Source organism: Dysidea avara, chromosome 12 (genome assembly GCF_963678975.1).
Source record: "Dysidea avara chromosome 12, odDysAvar1.4, whole genome shotgun sequence".
Taxonomy (NCBI): Eukaryota; Metazoa; Porifera; class Demospongiae; order Dictyoceratida; family Dysideidae; genus Dysidea; species Dysidea avara.
The window spans coordinates 13,385,674-13,394,055 of record NC_089283.1 but is presented as its reverse complement, the minus strand read 5'-3'; positions in this window follow the sequence as shown (position 1 = coordinate 13,394,055).

Sequence of the window (8,382 nt, the reverse complement as noted above, 5' to 3'; positions counted from 1 at the left end):
CTTGGAAAGGTTACAAGACTCCTTTTCACAGAGCCAGTCATATTTAGCAATGCACAACACTGTATCTGTTCATCTTAACAGCCATATATAATAGTGTATGGAACATTGCTGCAAATAACAGGCAGAATTACTTGCAATTATAGAACTGCAATCATTTGAGTATATATTTAGTATTTTGTTTATAACACAAAAAGCTACAGATCCTTCAGAAGAATCAATTATAGCCATGTTCATAAACTTACCATCAAATCAACATGTAACATAAAGTTATAGCATTCTAATTATATGGCTTATACATCTTTTAATTTGTTGTTCATTGTGATTTATAAAAATATTTGATCAAGACCTTTCAATATGTACGTATACTGAGCTAGCTACACATGGAGTGAAACAGACTACAAATAGGTAAACTAAGGGTGATCAGGTGAGGGGTAATCAGCCATCAGTAAACAGTATGCATGATTGTGTGTGTTTGTGATAATCATACAACTTTATGTGTATATAAGTTATATAATAAGAAAGTTGATTCCTTGCACAATTAGGTACTATTTTGCACCTAATAACTTGAATGATATGCTGTACATGCATACATTAATAGGTGAAATAGTTAGCTGTTGGATTAGGGGCCAAAAAGGTGTTTATTATATAGCGCAATGGCCTTTTGACATTGTGCATTAAATCTGTTGTCATAATATTGCAGTAATAATGGACATTATTTATTATCAGTAACATGAACTTTTAGATTGTGATTTTATTCAAATCAAGAAGGTGCTTTAACAAAATTTTGAGTACCACAGATTGCATTTCAAGGAATCACAGGTAGCTAGATATATATTTTCAAATATCAGCATATCACAATTTTAAAGGTAAATATTATTGTTGTATGGCTATCAGTAAAAGGTCAATCCAATACTGAGCATAATTACCAAGAAATGAGAAAAGTAATTGCTACATAATAAAACATCTTTGTTGTACTTAATCACTTAATTTTGAGATCACTAGCTTCTGTGATTTGTATAAAAGACCAGGGCAGAAATACATTTGCACCAACAAGTTGTTAATTGCAAAATTCAAATTGACTATGACTCCTCAGTTTAGTGTAACCTTCTTGTGCTGTTCAGCACTGTTGATGATATCTTTGGACAATACTATATTTGTGAATGCTGCTCCTGTTGTAGCTAGTTGTAATGTACCTTCACCTGAACTATCAGAATGTACTAGTGTAGCTGCTGATCCTACTGAGGGCAATCCACTATACTCTCACTCTGAATTATTTGGAGTCACTGCAACACCAAAAGATGTTGAAGCATTCAAATATTATTGTATCAATGATTTGATGGTTTTCGTAATAAGTGATCAACTTGTAAGTTATGATTACCAGGAGATTGTAAGCACTGCAATCTGGTACTTACAAAACTCCTATTATTATATATATTCACTTGTACACTTCAGTGTAATTTGTTCATTTACAGGAGAACATAACGTTGTATCCACTTGACAATATACCCCAACAAAATGAGTCCTCTGATTTGCGATTTGAAAGTTTAAATCACACTTTGCAAGAAAATATCACTGTCACCTGCCAGTACTACTCAACACTAAAGGCATACCAGTATATGCTCTATCAGTTCCTTCACAGTCAAGATACAAATCTATCAAATGCTACTACCACATCAGTCATGTATTTACTACAAACTGCAGCAGAATCACTTCAAATTATTCAAGTAAATTTGTTAATTTAGTGTAGAAAACATTATGCACACTATGCACATTCATGTTTTGTTGGAGGTTTCAAGTTACGTATGATAACAGTAAACAAACCAAAAGACTTATTTTAAGAAAGCCACAATATCAAATGTATATGCTATAATGCATAAAGATCCTTATTCATAGTTTCATAGTTAAGCTATACTGCCTCATGAACACTGTGACTGCTCTATTAGAGTATCGCAATCTTGTATGCAATTTTTTATTTGAAAGAGATGAAGGAGAGGGGGGAGGGGAGCACGCGCCCCCTGTCCTCCCCCTGGATCTTCCACTGTATCATTCTGCTATTTATACCAGCAAATTTCTAGCAATTAAAATACCGCTATTGCAATAATATTATGGAAGTGTAAATGTGTGTTTACATGATTGCATGGTAAATTTCCCCAATAAACAGCTCAATATATACCCTTTATCTAAATATGCAATGGCAAGAAATATCTGTACATGGTATACATACGACTATTGTTCTTTTTATCTCCTTCAATTATTTCAGTATTACAACAATGGAAACTACTGTCCTGATTTCATTGGACAACAAGATGATGTTTATCACATACTGGTGGCTACTGATCATTACAACATTGAATCTGTATTGATGCACATCAAGAACAGAAGAGACTGGAGGTTCCACGGAAAATATTGCTCAATTTTCAATACTTCACCTTGTATGAATTACGGTACTGAAAGATGTCAACTCTACACATCCCTGTATAGATCAGTGATAAACCAACTGTCTGCTTAGCCTAAAAATTATAGTAATTGTGTACCCATAATATAGTCATTGACTATTATTGTTGTACACTACCATATGTAGTATTTGTATGACAAGTTGTGACACACCATTAGATGACAGTTAAGGAAGTTAATGTTACACAACATATCTTAGCTAACACATTAATAAATAAGGAATGAACTTCAATAAGGATAATACCAGTACTAGTATGCGCAACAATATGCTAGATGCCACATGATACCAAGGTCCTAGTATCACTGCCATATCATGGAAAATACTGGTGATCCTTCTACTGCTGCTGCTGCATACTAGCACTGGCTGTGCATAGTGCAGTGTTGCAATGGTTTTTTACTACTGCACACTGTTGCTGCTTATCACAGCACCTCTAGAAGGGGAATGCAGATAAGCATAAATGTCAACATAATTATGGGCAATGTTATTAAGGAGATAATCTTTAATTTTATGATTAATTTTTTTAATTTGTAGCAATGCATTTACAGTATACTGTAATTGCTCTGCACTGTAGTAAATAACATATACAATCACCCCACTAAGATGCATGGTAGTAACAAGGTCAGGCATTGATGAAAATGGTTTCCACTTCCCATTATATACATGAAGTGTGTCATCAGAGGAAGAAGCTAAAGACATGCAGTGTACACACATGTGGATACATGCATGTGTTTGACATTGTTGTCATTCTGTAATTTTTCTGCAGTTTTTAGACATTCTTTTACAGTATTAAGTGCCTACATATTGGTAAGAATTTATTATGCATGTTGTATAAATGTTCTGATTGTTGGTCAGATATTTTATTATATAGTATTTATTTGCATGCATATAGCTACCTGACGACCACAACTAGAACTGCAAATATAATTCTTAAACCTTGAACAAGTATTATTGCATGGAAAAAAGATGCAGAAATTACTAAGCATTATAAGCATATGGTGTAACAATATATTGGATGCACATGCACTATGTGAATGAAATAATGGTCTTGCATGAAATAATTAGAATTGAAATGTTTAGGGTGTTGTTATTTAATGTAAGATACACTTTTAAAATATTTCAAAAACTGTAAGGTAATGAGGATCGATTACAACTGAATTTATACTACAAAAGCTGGTTATCTAATTGATTTAATTACTTCACTTACCGTTCCATTGTACATAGACAAACCGTTCACTCTTCTTTCTTCAGCACTACAAGGTTCCTAATTGTCAACCATTGTGGTTGGGGTTGGTAGGTGTACAAGGGCTCCGTCTGCCTGGAAGTAACCTACAGTAATAGGAAACTCCTTTTGTTGATCGTTTAATCGTACCAGCATGAAGTTAACCTGCTTTTGCGGGATAGCTCAAATCATACTCTGTGAGAGCAACCTTACAAAGATGCTTGGGTGTTATACCGCCAGAGCATCAACTATAATATACACCCTTAGCACAATACCATTGAGATCATGTAAGGAATCAAATTTAATAAGGACCTATATTTTGTAAAATATAGACAGACACCTAGATGGAGCCCTCGTACTTTCACATCTTGCTCTAAAGCAGGACGGATCGAAGATGTCCACTGAGCAATCAGTTGACGGCACTGGTGGGCTCCCACCAATAGAACACACGCATTTGACACCTTTATGTTGAATAGTTTCAAACCAGTAGGATGTGATAACACCTCATTTAACCTTAAGCATACCAATGAATTGATTACCTGGTGATGACCCCATCACCACTGTGCCAGTTTCATTACTAGAAAAACAAAACACACATTCTGATACTGATATACCTTTATTTTTTACCGAGAAGTGATAACACCTCAGTTTAATTGCCTGGTGATGGCTCCATCACCACAGTACCACTTACAATACTATAAATTGTAGAATACACAAAATATTATCATGTCACTGACACGCCTTTAGATTGTTGTAAACTAGTAAGATGTGATAACACCTCAAGCTTACTAATGAGTTAATTACCTGGTGATGGCTCCATCACCACTGTACCACTTACAATACTAGTAAACAACATATACTATGACACTGCCATATATGAATTATATTTGTACTGTGAAATACTGCTTGTTGCAATTGCAAAGAGAATTGTATTCGTTAGTTGCACACATAAACTTGCTATATGACATAAGATAGTAATGGGTAATACTGATACTCCATATGATAACAAAATAAAGTAGACAATGTTGTAACCATTGGCAACACCTGACACATTGTTACTATAATATTAATTGTACCCATATAGTGCTTTTGTTTACAATATAACCACCTATGTTACCAATACTACCTTTATCAGATGCTTGGAGTGATCAGCAATACCTTCTATGGGTTGGGTGGGAGGGAGAAACCAGCTGAAGGCTTGAGCAGAGTCATCACCATGTCAAAGTGACAAATAATGATCACATGTATATTTTACACTTGTGTATACCATATCCACAGTTGCTTGTTCTCACCACAATTACCTCATCCATTTCGATTCGTAGTTTAAATGTACCAATGTTTAAACCTCATTTCATTTACTTTTACACTGTACATAGATGAACTATTCACTCTTCCAGCACTACAAGGTGCCTAATTGCCCACCACTATCAACCGATTGTGGTTGGGGTTGGTAGGTATACAAGGGCTCCATCTGCCTGGAAGTAACCTAATAGGCAACATTTTTGTTGATCATTTAACCATACCAGCATGAAGCTTGATGGTTAAATTGCTTATGCAGGATAGCTCAAATGGCATGAGAGCAACCTCACAAAGATGCTTGGTGTTATGCCACCACAGAAAACCACCTTAAGCTTCTTACTGAAGATTACTTTCCACCCAAGCAAGACCACAATGTGTATACAATAGTTGTAACATGGGCATGAGGGCTTTGCCTGATATGTATGCCTGACTGCCCGAGGGCGTACATATCAGGCAAAGCCCGAATCGAATGCCCACGTGTTACAGCTAATAATTATGTAACACTTATTAGGCTGATAGCCTGTACAGGGCGATCAATCACCAAAGCCAATACAAGTGCAGCCACTGGATGTATTATATATGCACACCTAAAATTTTGGATTATGGATCAGCAGCTAATACGTTCTGGTTACGTTCAGTTGTGATAAACGGACATATCCTAGAGATATCACGGAGAATTTCCGTTACGCGGGTTTAATGTTTTAATCAGTGCTATTGAATCGTTTAAAAACTACGCAGTTCACTAAAGGCCTAGGCAGGTAAGCTTGCTTGTAGAGCGGTTATTCCATGCAGAGTGGTAGCTTCGTGATGGGGGCGTGTCCGTATTCGAAAACGTGCGGAAACGATCGATGAATAAGCTATTTTCACCTTAGCCCAACGTTTTTCAACTTGTAGGATGGCGAGGATAACAAAACTTTCTCCGTATGAGTGGTTTTCATAGGGAAATTCAAGTCGTGCATCCTGATCACGTGAGTGTTGATCGATCCCACAATCGATTTCAGCATCAACGTCTATATAATCACCGCCCAGTTGTAGACCGGCTACAAACAAAATGTAGCCTGGGCGGCTTCTTTGATCTAGTCTGGCGTAGCCGACCCGCGCGCGTAGCGCGAGGGTCTGGTGACAGCCGCATTCAGTACCTGTGCAGATGGAATGCAATTAAATTTGAAAATACGCGCGAAACACTTGGACAATTTCCGGTAACAGAGCGCGACAGCTACTGTACTTGTACTTGAATGACGTCTATTTCCTCTACAAACCCTTACATTTGTGCTGGTTGTAGAAAAGACATAAGAAGCTCGCCATAATCAGTGGCCAAATCGGAATAACGTCATAGAATGTTGTTAATTGGTCACTAAGCGATCTGATTGGACGCACCAGTTTTTCGTAAGGCTGGCACAGGTACTGAATGCGGCTGTCACCAGACCCTCGCGTTACGCGCGCGGGTTGGCTACGCCAGACTATCTTTGATCTGGGATGTGAAAGTGTTACGTGTAGTTTTGTTATAAAAATGTTGTAGTATATGCACTGTAGTTGCCTTGAAGGCCAACTAGCTAGTGCAGAGAGATACATGATGTCCATATGTACATTTGACAAGCAGTGCTTTTCCATGTGTCAAATGCGCCCATAGCTGTGGTCAATTTTCCTAAGTTTGTCACAAATATAATTTCAAGTCATATGTACCAACCACCATTGTAATGTCAATATGTAGCCTAACCACATGATGGCCTGTTATGGACTTTCTTTGATGACATACTCGTTTTAATGTACAAACACAAACAGAATGTCTCCAAAACATGGCTTCTGAATCTTACTATAATTATAGATATTATGCAATATTCATAAATAAATGAATTATAGACAAACAATAATTTCAGGGCTCAATGACTGAATTGTTGGTATTTAGTGAAGTTAAACAGATTGAACTAGTGCATGAGATGATCTAAAGTGTGACGGATAAGTCCTAAGATTCTATATGCTTTGGCTGAGATGTGAATGTAATTATTTCTCCATGAGAGATGATGATTCCAAGGTCATGATGGCTGACTAACTTGGGGAATGATAATTGCACTTTCATTTTTCATGTCCTTGTTGTGATGTGCTAAGTATCCCCACCCTTGTAATTATCATTTTTATAACGTATTTAGGCTTTTGGCATTGATTGCCATTTGTACCTATAACTATACAATGTGGCCATGATGCAAATTTCTTGTGTCATTAACGACAGGATGGCCAGTTTCGTATATGGATCTCAATAGATAGATTACCTTATATGGCACTTACTTTAGGGACACCTATCAAGTTTATTATGGCTTCTAATTTTAGTTATGAATTTCATTAAATCTTTTATATGAAGTGTTTACATGAATCCATATAGCCGCGCATATAATATTTCAACACACTATAGAAACGGTAAACAGGAAGGAAACAGGAAGGAAACAGGAAGGAAACAGGAAGGAAACTATATTAAGCAGTTTTCCTGGGAGCTACATTTTTGTACTTGATGAGTATTTTGAGTGACTGCTCTTTAAGGTATAGTGTATCATAATTCAGTGTACTTTTGTTTGTTTGGAAATCTTTTGTTTGATAACTTCCTACCTACATAATACCCCTTTAAGATCATTAAAGTATCCTACTCCAAGTTTTAACATTTCTATTTTCAGTGATCTTAATACTATTAATCATACATAAAAAACATTGTAATTAAGATTTAAAGTAACTGAACGTGTGCTAATTCTTACTTTTATAGACTTCCCAGATTATGGAACGCTCTATGTATCAATAGTAGATCTTACCCTTTCCTCCAATACAATTATTAAACAGAAATCAAAACTGCAAAAGCAATTAATGCACAGAGATCATTTTAAAAATAATTGCACTTTTAGTTTTCCTTGTTGTAATATGCTAAGCTTTCCCACCCTTGTAATTATCATTGGTTAAAATTTATAAGTTGTATATACAGTGAAACATGTTAATCAGGACACTTGAAAATGAGGACACCTGTGTAATCTGGACACTTGATAATGGTCCCAAAGTATCCCTTAGCATGTTAACTGACCTGAAAAATCAAGACACCTGATAATCAGGACAGTTTAGTCGGTCCCAAGGTGTCCTTAATAATATTATACAGGTTTTACTGTAGTATGTATGCATTGAACTTGATCCTCAAAAACGTTTAATAACTCATGGATGCAATTACACACGATCTTGAAATTTGGATCATTTCAAAATTTTTTCATTCAACGCCTGACACAATATTAATTTACTAAATTTTCACCAAACATTTCCTAATGGGAAGCCATAAGAATGTAATATCCATCACAACCCTTTCCCGAACTCGTAATGGAGCCAAACCAAACATGTCTGTTGCTGACAATTTTACTGTCACTGCTACTCATCATCTGGTTGG